General features: G+C 32.6%; 1 pseudogene across 1 annotated transcript; it reads right to left on the reverse strand.

The window, feature by feature from the left end:
• Positions 1-233: 233 nt before the first annotated feature.
• On the reverse strand, positions 234-13,274 carry LOC114309329 (protein EARLY-RESPONSIVE TO DEHYDRATION 7, chloroplastic-like; annotated as a pseudogene). The gene is made up of 12 exons (XR_014357636.1): positions 12,561-13,274; positions 12,390-12,461; positions 6,537-6,694; positions 6,011-6,103; positions 4,919-5,026; positions 3,312-3,749; positions 3,144-3,195; positions 3,004-3,052; positions 1,569-2,849; positions 1,286-1,452; positions 942-1,026; positions 234-535 (listed from the first exon to the last, which is right to left on the reverse strand). The product of XR_014357636.1 is annotated as a protein EARLY-RESPONSIVE TO DEHYDRATION 7, chloroplastic-like (transcript).
• Between the last annotated feature and the right edge of the window lie 373 nt (positions 13,275-13,647).

Genomic DNA, 13,647 nt, shown 5'->3' on the forward strand with positions numbered 1-13,647 from the left:
AACGACTAATTATTTAGTCGCTAAATGTGCTTGGTGATATACCGACTACTTTATTTAGTCGGCAAAAGTATAACTTATCTTTTTCGACTAATCAATTGGTCACCAAAACTAAAAAACAAAACCAAAATTTGGTTGCCAATATCCAACAAAATAAATCTATAATTTATAATAATCTATCCAATTTATTCAATATAATCTGTAATTTGCAAAAATCACTCAAACCAACAAATAAATTGAATGATGAACATTGAACAAAATACATATATCAACCATTTCTGATCCAATTTAGAGAAGGATTATTTTTGCTAGATGCATCACAGAGACAATGTTTAGCATGTTATGTTTTAGATACATAAATTGACAACACACGATTTAAGTTTTCCTATCTTTGATTGCGCTCTTTAGTACTCCAGAGGACACTGATGAAGCTGGGTTGATGGCTTTCATAATCTTTAAGACATTCCAAGCAGTGCCAGCACAGTGTTCGGCAGTCGCAAGCACATCTTCTGTTGCCTCCCCTGCATTTTCTCCAAACCTGTTTGCTCAACAATGGTGAAAGCCAGGCAATGAAAATTCAAATGGAGTTAGAGAGAAAAATAGGAGAAAAAAATGAAAAAGTGCTGGAAAAATTCATATAGAACAAGTTGTACTGGGAAAAAAAAGGGAAACAATTGAGCTGATAAACTAGACAAATTGATTTTATGAAAATTTGATTCAATGGGACAAATGTTGTCGGAAAATTGTTACATTTTAAGTTGGTGCTCTAGAACTACTACACAATTACCCAATTTTGTAGTCATTTTAAATTCTCATTCTAACAACTTAGAAAGGTAATTGTGTTTTATTCCCTATTTTTGTAAAGTAACCAAAAATGTGAATGTACACCAATATCTGCTGTTATTTATATAAAACCATGTTTTAGTCACTATTAAGTCTTTTACCTTTCAGAAACCATTTTGGTTGTGGCAGCAGAGGTGGCAGAGAGGGCTTGTTTTTCAGCAACTTCAGCTGCATCTAACACTTTGTCTGTAGTTTCAAGATAAATCAATGTGATTACTTCATATTCTTTTCTTTGAATCACAAAACTTTAAAGTAGTCTTTACTCACTGGAATAAATCTAAGAATACATAAACTAGTCAAAAAATCAGATACAAAATGCATATATGGATTGCAGACAAGATTTTTTTTTAAGAGTAGGTCCTACTAACAAATTTTGTAAAATCATGTATATTGTGTCTTTTAATATGTTAATGATTTCTGTATTGATAATAGAATTATTACTTACTGGCAGCATCGAGTGAGGCCAAGAGGACTTGTCCTGGAACCATGGCTAAGAAAGCCTTCCCCACCTGCGACTAAACCACCGGTGCCATCACAGTCCCGGTGGCAATGCCAACACTATCAAGCATTGCCTTGCTCATCTGTTCTGTCATATTAGACAGGTTTCTCACACTACATAATAAAAATGTAAAATAAAAATCCATTAAAATCTTTTGAATTATTATAATTTTTTTTTAATTTCTTGGTCAAAAGATATTCTAACAGAAAGATCAATGTTTCAAAAATACCGTTTAAGGGTTTGATTGATTTTGTTCTTCTTTGTGGCACCAGCACCATTGTTGCTCTTACTTGATCTATTTTTCTCTTCCACAACTTCAATCAGAATCATTTCCCCTCCCTTTTGCACCTGTTTTTTTGCCCCTCACTTTTAATTTGACAAACCATTGAATTATGTAAACTATAACACACTGTTTAGCATAACAAAAATCCAACATTTAGTAAGTGGCCACATCACTAGGAGGTAAAGTGTTTGAGTCCACTCCCTATGCTAGAGTCCTCTATATAAATATTTATTTATTACTTCCGAAGTAATGACTCGATATACTGATGTAGTGCTCTTAATGTTAATAAGAGTACTAGTAATGGGATGAGTGAAGCTAGCCTAACTCAACTTGTTTAGTTAGGTGAGAGATAAGGTCAATATCAGTCATCTTCTTTTATGTGACTTCATTGGTCGAAAGTATTGCATGCACATGCGACGATGATACTTTAAGAAAATTAAATAATTTTCCATTCGATATATCATAAAAAGAAAAAATAAAAAAATGATTACTAGGCTTCATTACATTGGTCATGGGTACTGAAATAATATTTTTTAATCTTTTCAATAACAAAGAATTTTCTATGATATTAAGCTCCCAAAATTGTTGTTAATTTAAGTCACTAAGTAAAGTGTCCTATTATTCCACTCCACACACGCGCGCACATATATATATATATATTAGTGGGTGTGTGCTCACTTGATAGATGTACTTTTAAATTATAAAATATAAATTTTGATTTTGAATTAAAAACATGTAGCGTGTCTATTGCTTAAAAGTGTTATTTACATTGGTATTGCTCAAGTAATAAAAGTATTGTTTACCAAACTAATGGTCTTAGGTTCAAGTCCCTTTCACCACCTCAATATTTAATTTTTCACTTACTTCTTCACTTTATATAATCTATATATATATATGGTTGATGCGTTTTGATAACTAGATTGTAATCTGCATTCAAAAATTAAGTACACTCTACAATTGCTCTCATAGAGAAATTAGCATAAGGTTTAATAAGCACAATCTCCAAATACAACATATTTGTTTTTGTGGATCAATAAGCACACAATCACATGAAATCAATTCTTAGAAGCCAAACCATCTATATAACTTGTAAGGGTATATATAAAGTATAGCATAGTATAGTTCCTCTGTTCCAGCTATATTCATTCCTAACCAGTGCCTTCCCACTAGGCCTAAACGGTCCATTTTCAGAGAATGCCCCAACCCCCAATGAAGAACAACCAGGCCCTACCACCAAAATAAAAATCAAAAGACCTCTTTGTACACATTTACTTTGATAAGAATTCAAGCACAAGACATTAACCCTAGCAGTCTGCTATTATTTATTTATTCTTTAACTAATAGCAGTGCTGCTCTTCACTATAACTATTTTTGTATTTACTTGTAATTTCTGGCCCTGCAATATCTCTTCTTCAAGCTCATCAAAAGACCTGCAGATGAAGACCAACGAGGCCAAACATGATTAGTGATTAATCTCTACTAAAAGTTTTTCAGCACTAAATGGATCTAACAGATGCATACCTTTTCCCGCCATTCCTAGGAAAAGCCTCCACACATTTCTTGTTTCTTCTCCCTATTGCCATATCGAAACAACATAATAAGGTTGCATGTTTCTATCATGAGCAACCGATGTTATAAAGGCAAAATTTGTAGAACTAGGAAAGCAAAGAAATCTATCTGGCTACTTACAACAAGTTGTTATAAGGTCAGCCACACCACAACTTTCGAAAAAGGTGCTATCCTGGACAGATGAAAACAGCAACTTGGAAAAGGCCTTCATTTCTCTTTCTCTATAATGTGCGTAATAAGTGCAGAAAAATACAAGAGGAATACGAATAAGAATATATTTGAACTCTTTACTACTTCCACATTATATTTATAAGAATAAGAATAAGAATCACTATGGGATAATGTGCGTAATAAGTGCAGAAAATATATTTATAAACATAAGAATCAAAGTGAAGAATTAATGAAGAATAAGAATCAATTTGAACTCTTTACTACTTCCACATTATATGGCATATTGGACAAGTTTGTTTATTCCTATCGGGAAGAGTCAAGACAAAAGATGGTCATATTGCTTTCTTCCATTAGAATCCCCTTAGCCTTCTCGCATAACACCCTAACCTACAACAGAGAGAGAAGATGTCAATGGAGAACCCTTTTCCATTACACTAAAACAGAAAGGTATCCATTAAAAGGTGAATACTATAGCATAATAATAACAATAGTTTCATAACATGGATAAGGCAAAGTACAATATATAGATGTCCTGGGTAAGAGTCAAATCTAGATGGACGGCTTAAATGTGAGCTACATATATAAAGGTTCCTTTTATAATAAATGGTTATTCATTCATCATAACAGAAGAATACTCGAGCTATCATGGTTCTTCAGTAAATTATTTCCAGAACCAGAAGTGCCTTTATTAATAGTTGATTCAATGCTCACTTTCGAATAATGGAAACTCCACACAATTTCGTGTAGAAGTCAATCCCAGTATTTATTGACCTGCATTAGTATACCAAGAAATTAACAAAATTTATGTTTTGGGATAGGCAACTTAAGAATACAACATAGTGTGTGTTACATGTACCAAAAGGGAAAAAAATGTGAACAATTACAATTTGCTGCAGATAGAAATATGTTGTAGTCCACTATCTTTTTTTCTGTTTTCTTTTTCAATAAAAGTATATGCACTCCCTCTTTATGACATAGAAAGTAAAGACAAACAAGAGAACATTATGATGCTAAATGTTAATATCTAAATGCAGTTTAAAGTTAAAACTAATTTGTCATGAATGGTTAATTTTAGGTGTCACAGAAAACTACAAAATTATTCACCAAGAAAGAAAGCAAATGAGTAAGAAGACTAAACGTGAGCTAGCCACATTATTTCATTCTCATGTACACTTTTTAAAAGCAAAGGAAATATATGCTTTCAAAAAAAGATGATATAAAAAAAGGAATAAATCATACCCTAATGAAACAACATTCGCAGTCATCAGCCAATACTCTGCATAAATTAATCCCAACAATTTATAGCTAGTTTAAAAATCTAGTTTAGCCATATGTAGAGGAATATCTTTTCATAAAATTGACACCATGAGGAGACACTAAATTATATGCTAGCAAGAGAAAACACACAATCATATATGTAAAAAACACAAACAAATAAAAATTGAAGGCATGTAAAGTTTTCAATTTAAATTCAAAGAATTGAAGGAAACTTGAGATAAAAAGGAAGTAGTCCACTTATATTCCAAATTTCATTAGAGAGAGAGAGAGGAAGAGACTTGAATTGAGTGCATGCCTTGCTACTAATTTTTCTCCTAAAACACATCTGTTGAAGTGACTACTTGCTTCTCAGTAAAAGGCAAATGGCCAAGTCTATGCTCCATAACCTGAAGTCAAAAACAATAAAAGCAATGATGATTGGTAAGATTTAACATTTTTATTCTATTAACCTTTTGAATTAACCTTTTAACATTTTTATTCTATTAACCTTTTGATGTGTGCCCAACCCTCATATCAAAACTAAACTTACACTACTAGAAATCAGCTTTTTAGGGATAAATTTATTCCGTCCCTAAAAGTGTAATATTTGTTGGGAAAAACTTTTGCCAACCAATTTTCTCCGTTGCGAAGTTTGTCCCAAATGATCCGTCTGGAAAAGTCAAAAAATGACTTTTAGAAACAAAATTTTGCATTTGTCACTATAAATAGACTTTTAGAGACAAAAATATGTGGTTGCAAAAAGTTTTGATTTTGAGACCATCAAAATTTGTCTCTAAAAGTCAAATTATAATCCAGACAAAAATTAATTTTTGAGACAATAGAAATTGGTCTCTATAAGTTTAGTTTTTGGGACAAATGAAAGTGGTCTCCAAAAGTTTTAGTTTTTGGAACAAATGAAAGTGGTGTGTAAAGGTTATAATTTTTTTGAGACAACTAAAATTGGTCGCTAAAAGTTTGGTATTTTTATTTTATTTATTTATTTATTTTTTGTAACAATTACTCTAAAAATACTAGTATGACCATCAACTTATATTCCTATCTTGATTTCTCAATAACCAAACAGAAAATATCAAACATATCACCAGACTATCTGTTTATCTCCAAATTAAAATTCAACTACATGGAAAAAAAAAAATGCTCATCACATTCAAAGAGATTTAATCAAAAGATATTTCAATAACAAAAAAATACCATGCTCTGATTCATTAGTATGTAATATCTTGATTGTATACCATAAACTGACAGAGATTTCAAAAGTATCATTTCCAATTTATACGGCTAGTGTCATAAGCGTTGTTTGTAACATTCAACTATTCAATGAACAGATTGTAATTGGAGTTATATCTATCTACATAACAAAACAACTAAACTCATCGCATCTTCTTCTCAAGGACTTCATTGAAATGGCATTCAAAATCTAGCAGAGAGCTCGCAAGTTTCAAATCGACACAAGTTTGCAGAACCTGCATAGAATAGGCCAAACTCTCAAATAGATTACCAATTAAAAATTATCCAATGATAGATTAATTTAATAGATTGCAATTTAATGTGCCAATTGTAGTATCTGCAACAATCACACATAAATCTTAGTACACAAAGCTGTCCAAAATTCACTATCAATATTTAAAAGTTAACAAAGATTAAACTAAAATCCAACCCTGTGTTAGGCACAAAAAAGCAATTACCAACAATTAAACATTTAACCACTCTTCTTACCAAAAAAACAAAAAACCCCATCACTCCTTAAATATCATAAGATCAAACTGCTAATAACTGAAAAGCAATAAACACAAACCATAGGCAAATCATATACCAATCAAATTATAATATAACAATCTATGGTCAAAAAATTGAACTCACTATACAGAGGTAACAAGCGTTAGCATTGGAACTCACATTGCTATAAGGGTAGAGGGTTCTTGAAAATTACAGTATATGTATCAATCCACCATTGTAGGTGTGTTGTTAATGTGGTAGAATGCGCACAAGCAATCACCTGCTGTGCTACCTGATGCTCACTAGACTTGCATGCCCGGTCATGTTAGTGGAGTTACCTAGAATCGACCAACAACATAGACATGTTCATTCAATCCACAGTCAAAACAGAGACTACAATTTTTACCACAAAAATGCTATCAATAAGAAATGCAGATCTGTAGGGTCCTATATACTTTCATAAACATGTTCATTCAATTATTAGAGGACAATGCAGAAATGCATAGTTTCTTAAAACCCGAGATGTTTATGGGTATAAATTTATTTAAAAAATAGTAATCTAATTCTGAAGAGAAAATCACTTTTAATGATGATGTGCATAAATATTCATTGAAGTTGGTAATTGTTTCTATTATAGCCAATCAACCCATATTGCAATTCAAAAGCACTCTAATTTATATTTTAAAGACTATTGCATTTGCCTCCTTGTCATTAGTTGCACATCATCTCCTGCAAAATAACACACCCATATACTTAAATGTACACTCACATCCATGACAACCACCAGTATAGACTAGGCCTGTAAATGGATCGGATTTGGATCGGATCTGTTAAAACTCCAACCCCACCTACAAAACCACGGCTCACCAATATCGGCCCAAGATTTTTGAGACCACAGCCTAAACATCAAAATGAGTCCTCATCTTCTTAGGCTTTTGAAAATTTGGAACCTTTGGTAGCAAGAATTTTTGAGATTTTCTTAATGAGTTTCAGTGATAGTTTGTGAGGCAATCTTTCACAAAACTGACTTTCAAGTGTAATGTATCTTTCTTGCAAGGGCTTTCTGACTTTCTCTCAATCTAAATTCATGATCTAAAAATAGAGCCTAAGACTACGTCTAACCCCTGTTGTTCCCTAGATAAATATTCAAGAAAAGAAAAACAAAAAACAAGATTGTAGCCTGAACTTGTGCTAGGCAACATGAAATGGAATTTAAAAAAAAAAAAAAAAACATGAAATGGATAAAGCTTTGGTAAAATCTAGAACTATTAGGCAGCAGTTGTTCATCCAATGGCTAATTGCTAGAGCAGTCACCAAAAGGCATAGTATAAGAAATGGTTAGGTACTAGCCTGAAATTACAGATGAGAACCAGTAAAAAATCACCAGTGAGGTCTGATAGATGAATGAGGATAATAGGATGATGTGCCTAATGCCTCTGCAATACCATTACGGCTCCATTCCCCACAAAATAGGATATTGTAGAACTTTCTTTCACATACAGTTTTCACTGTTCTCTCACATCCTCATTTTTAATCAAAATCTATTTTAATCTACTTGCAAAATACGTATCTTGCTTCTTCCCTAGCTTGTTCAATTTAGCAGATATTTTACCAAACGAACCTAAAACAATAATTCACATATTGATACTACAAAAAGTTTTAAGAACTTCATAAATAGGCCTTTGAGCTTATACAATATACAATACATATGAGTTCTCTCTACCATCCTTGATTGCCTGAAGCTTAAAAATAAATAAAATTGAAAATTTTAGACTCCAATTAAATATCTAGGTAATAAAATAGATCCAAATTAACTAATGATTATTGCTAAAGCTTTAATGATATTCAGAGTTATAAGGCAACGAAATAAGCTACCCCATGAATAAGAAAGTGCACATTTAGCCCTCAAAATGTTGATCCTCAAACTCAACAGCAAATGAATTTCATGATACAAAAGTTCATAAAAAAATATAAAAACAAAAGTCAAAAACAAGCAATAGCAGGAATTCTTTATCAGAAAATAACAATAGATCATGCCTGGAAGTAGAGGACAAGATTGGAATTGTGAAATATGTGTAGAGAAATGGAATAAAGATGAAAGATTCTGACAAGGCAACCACCATATGCAAATAAAAATATAACAACATATAAACCTCAATATTCAAATATTTAGTGATCTACTCCCAACTGACCCAGGATTAAAAATAAGCAACAATAGGATGTCTTAGCTTCTTTAGAGGCACAACAGTTGAAAATGAACAATTGACTATTAAATTAATCTCTCAATAAAACAGTAGATAAAATATTATGTGATGGCACACACATTAGTTTGCACATGATCATTTTTTTTCCCCCCCCAGAGAAATAAGATTTTGAAACGTATGATTGAATTATCAAAATTTGAAAATTGATACACTTTATGAATTAAAAAGACTAATAGTTAAGAGGTTTGAAAAAAAAAAAATTTAATGGCATAACTACTCGTGTAATTACTATTGGGATATTTTTTTAAAAATCTAAAAAGTGAGACATCAACACCAACTTTAGCCTTTGTATAAATATATGCAAAGAGGAATTGGTAGAGTTAATGGGGGCAACATTCGTCTTCTTGATTAACACATTTATAAATTCCCACTACCAGACTAGGAAACAAGTTTTGAAGCAAACCAATTTAAATTCCTAATCTACTCAACAGTGTTTATTTGGCAAAAAAAAAACTACCCCCCCAATTGATAGACAAACCCGACCCTCTTTCTTAGAGTCTACCTGATGTCATTGGTGTAGTCCTGACAACAACACAACAAGGTACTACAAGTTTCAGTTTGTCATCCTTCCTATGGAAAGATAGACAACCGTCACACAAACAGGATCAATGACTCAGTATAGTCATTTAAACTTCAGCTGAGAAAATTATGGCAAATAAGATAATACATGCTATTATAAGATAATTTTTGTTTTCACCAAACTAAACAGATTTTGAAAACTACTCAACCAAACACAGCCGTTGAATTCTTATGATTAAGACTAAAAGACAAATCAGGAATTCAATATTACTTTCAAAATGAAGTAATTTTGAATCAAACACTCACAAATATAAATTTTGTGACAAATGCAAAACGAATCAAACACTCACAAATATAAATTTTGCATTCGTCTCTTTCTCCACAATTACGGCTATTTCGTATCCACAATTACCGAATCTAACACTCACAAATACGAATTTAAAACGAATCATATTATGATAATACATCATCAACACAAACACTGCACCGATAAATCGATTAATCACATTGGATGTTGAAATCAAAAACCAAATCAATGAGACTGAAATCGATTAATCGATCGAACCTGGATGCTGAATTCACAGTGGAGAGAGATACTATGTTATCCCTTAATTGTTGAAATCAACGAGATCAGAAGAACACTACGATCAGTTTGTGCTCACAGCCATCAGGGATTCGATCGTGAGAGAGAGGGACTGAAATCAAAAAACCACCGAGAACAATGAAATTAGGACTTCGATAGAGAGAGAGAGAGAGAGAGAGAGAGAGAGAGATTGGTGTGGAGAAGGAAAAGAAGTCCCGACTATTGAAATTGAAAGAATGAAAATAAAATAAAATAATGTATGAGTTGAGTTTATTGGGTACGAATCAAAATTGTAGGCAAAAAGTCATTAACTCTTTTGAAACCAAATAATTTTGTCTTAAAAATATAATAATATGATTATTTTATTTTATTTTTAAATTCTTTCATTTTGTCTCTAAAAATATAATTTTTACAGACAAATTATTTTTGTCTCTAAAAATTTGTCTTTAAAACCTTAATTTCTTGTAGTGTTATAAAGAGCAATAATTGCAATTTTATAGAATATACTAATAAAAGAATCTACTATAACAAACTTGAGACAACCTATATCTAAGAGAATTGGAGAACTAATAACCATTTCAAGAGAAGTACATGACCCACATAATCATACCCCAGAAGGAGGTGCATGGACTTTTTTGCTCAGGTCTGCTATTGAATATGATATAGCATTTACTAGAGGTGTATGGACTTTCTTGGGAACGATGGGAACAATGGATTTCCTTGAGAAATCATCTTTCATCAAATGATTTGTGATGATCAATAGGTGGAGGTCATAGGTTTATTGTGCCTGAAGTTTCAAATGTTTTTGTGATGACTGCAGATGGAGTTTGAATCGCTACAAAAATGATGCCATAGAGTTATAATTAAATACAGTGCTCAAGTAGTTTCAAACAAATGGAAATACAAGTAACATTGTGTTTTAATAAGACCTACAGAAATTTAGACCCTTTTATAGTTTCAGCTCAGCTTATGTACATGGTATAAAGAAAATTATTAGGCTTAAGCCACTTAGCAGTGGGAATTCATAAGAAAAAAAACTAATATCTTAGTTAGAGTTTCATCACTAAACATTTCTTTTAAGATAATTGGGTGTACCTGAGTTCAAAGAAAGGTTTTGGTCAATCTAAATTGAAATACATCACGGGAAGTAGACAATGGTGGCCTGCATCTAACACGTACTACTGAATCATGGATTTGTGATCCTTGATTCTACAAATTACAGCTAGAATTTGGATACAATATTTGGAGGAAAAAAAATCCCCTTTCTATTAAGTATCATGACTAAGGAAATGTATTTTCAAAAGCCACAACTTAGTAGAAAAACAAACAATGTAATTAATCCCTATTTGTGTTTCAGGGGTCAGCCATATGAACCTTGTTTAACAGTGATATCAAAGAAGTTGCAAACACCGAGAACCCACAATAGGACAATAATGATCTTTAGCATGGATATGAAGAGACATCACGAAAAGATTTCGTCTGTTCACCTATCACAAACAGAAGGAAAGGACCCCAAAAATAGCAGTGCAAGGGGAAGCTCAACACTAAATAAGTCATACCCAAACCACCCTTAGTTTGGAGTTCTAAAAACTTCAGCCAAAGTCACAAACATCATAGTGCAGTTCATAACTATTGAGTTGAAGTCAGAAACGTCATAGTGTGTGTTCTTCATGGATGTTGCTTGTACAAAAATCCTAATTTTTCTACTAAAAGCAAGTGGAAATATGTCTTCAAATAAAAATTCAAATTTTTTTTTTGATAAATAATAATTGATTAAAGAAACAACATCAGAGGGGTTGCTACCCTTATACAAACAAGAACTCAAATGAACAAGTCAAAGCACACAATTATAGGTTCAACACGATCAATCATGTCTTTCTTCACCTAAATAACTCCTATCAAAACAGCTAATCACTTCCTATGTCTTTTTAGTTCAACCAAATTATTTGCGAGTACACGAGGTTTGTGAGCAAAAATGTTACATTTAAGTTAAGTTGAGGGCTTTGCCATAGAACAGACCTCAATGGGGGAAATAAGTAATTTAACATCCTGTAGCCCCTTAGTGTACATAAAAATAATCATGGTACCCTATTACTATTCTACATCTTGAAAATGGCTCCTTGGACACCAGAACATTGAACCATGAACAAAGAAAGGCATGGGGAGAAAACTTCCTACATGTGTCTATGGGGCATATTATTTATTCATCCACATCTATCCCAATGAGTCGTCTATCAAATCAATATCCAGGACGGACAGAAAAGCTGTAATGCTTAGTTCAATCCATGGAAACTACATAATACAAAAGGCCCAAAAAAAAAAGTTTTAAGAGGTTGAATTACTTCCCCCCTCCCACCCCACCCCACCTTTTGAAGAGCTAGTCAGCACTTGTAACATTTTCTAAAGTACATACTTTAGAATGCTATAACAACCAATATTGATTTGTTCCCCAAAAAAATAAACAAAACACAAAATAAAGCTTCTCATCTGTGGCATGGAAAGTAATGACTACCAAAGTGTTTAAGAATTGAAAAAAGACAAAACATAATCATTTAGTCTTGTACATCATAATGAAAGACAATGCTGTTGATAACGCCTTAAGTATGTCAAGGTATGCATAATTGGGAGAACTCCACAAGGAAAAAAGGTGATGGAGGGTAAACTTACAATGTGGAGACGGATAAAAGCTCACCAAACATGTCATTCACTTGGCCTTGAAGTTGATTGTGACCAACATTTCTACAATCAAAGCGTAATGTAACAACCAGTGGTTAAGTATGAAGTTTTAAATAGTTTTGACATGAATAATAAAAGCCAAATTTCGGATGCTTGACTAACAGGTGTTTTAGGGAAGTCATTTGAGATATGGAATAAGGGATGCCACCAGTGAAGCTATTTCCAGCAAGGTTTCTGCATTATAGGAGGATTGCTAATGAAACCACCATAAGAAAATTAAAGGGCGCAATTTTTTAATTTTTTGATAAATGAAATTAAGGGACTGAAATAGAAGAGAAGGAAAAATCAGTAGGCATTAAGCATACAGTTGTGTGCAGTTTGAAGGTTTGCAAAATTTACACATAAATTAAATTAAAGAAAAACAACTTGGAAATGAACAAATTGAATCAAAATCAAAATCACATAGGAGATAGACGACTTTGACCAACCCTAGCCTTAAAAAAATCACTTGTTAGGGTTCGAAAATTAGAAGGAGAGGGAAAGGGACAGAGTGAGAGCAACAAACAAGTGAGAGAGAGAGAACTTAACAGAGTCGTAGTCGTCGGTGGTAGTCGCAGTCGCGGTGGCGGGCTTTGTCTTTGTGTTTAGAGTCTTCGTCCTCGGCGGGCTTGAAAGATGGGGGCTTGATTGTAGGGGGCTTCGGAGGGAGGTTTCCTAATTTTCTCTAAATATCGTCCCATTGAGTCGAAGCTCATTCCACGTCCTTGTACACGAAGTGATAGTTTACCATTTTTGAGAATCTCCGATCAACTCTCTCTCTCTCTCCCCCTCCCTCCCTCCCTCTCCCTCTCCCTAAGTATCGTATTTTGGGGATTTTTTGTTAGGGATTGGGGATTTGAGATCGTGAGAAACAAAGGGAGGGGGGGAGGGGAAAGAAAGGAGGGAAATAGAAAGAGCGGGAAAACAAAAAAAAGAAGAAAAGAAAAGAAGAGGAGAGTTAGGATAGCTGGTAGTTTTATTTATTTTTTGTTAAAATATATATATATTTTTTGTAGTTAATGAATTTTAATTTTAATTTTTTTATTTTTTTAATTACTAAGGTTGAAAATTTATTTGTTTCATTTTTATTTTAATGATTTTTTTATTTGGTAAAAGTAGGGGTAATATTTTTATGAAAAATATTTTCAATTAAAATAAAGTTAATGAAATTTAGAGAGATAGAGACAGACAGATTAACTTTATTTTAATG

This window comes from Camellia sinensis, unplaced genomic scaffold (assembly GCF_055761805.1).
Source record: "Camellia sinensis isolate YWXY unplaced genomic scaffold, ASM5576180v1 Unanchor1, whole genome shotgun sequence".
Lineage (NCBI taxonomy): Eukaryota > Viridiplantae > Streptophyta > Magnoliopsida > Ericales > Theaceae > Camellia > Camellia sinensis.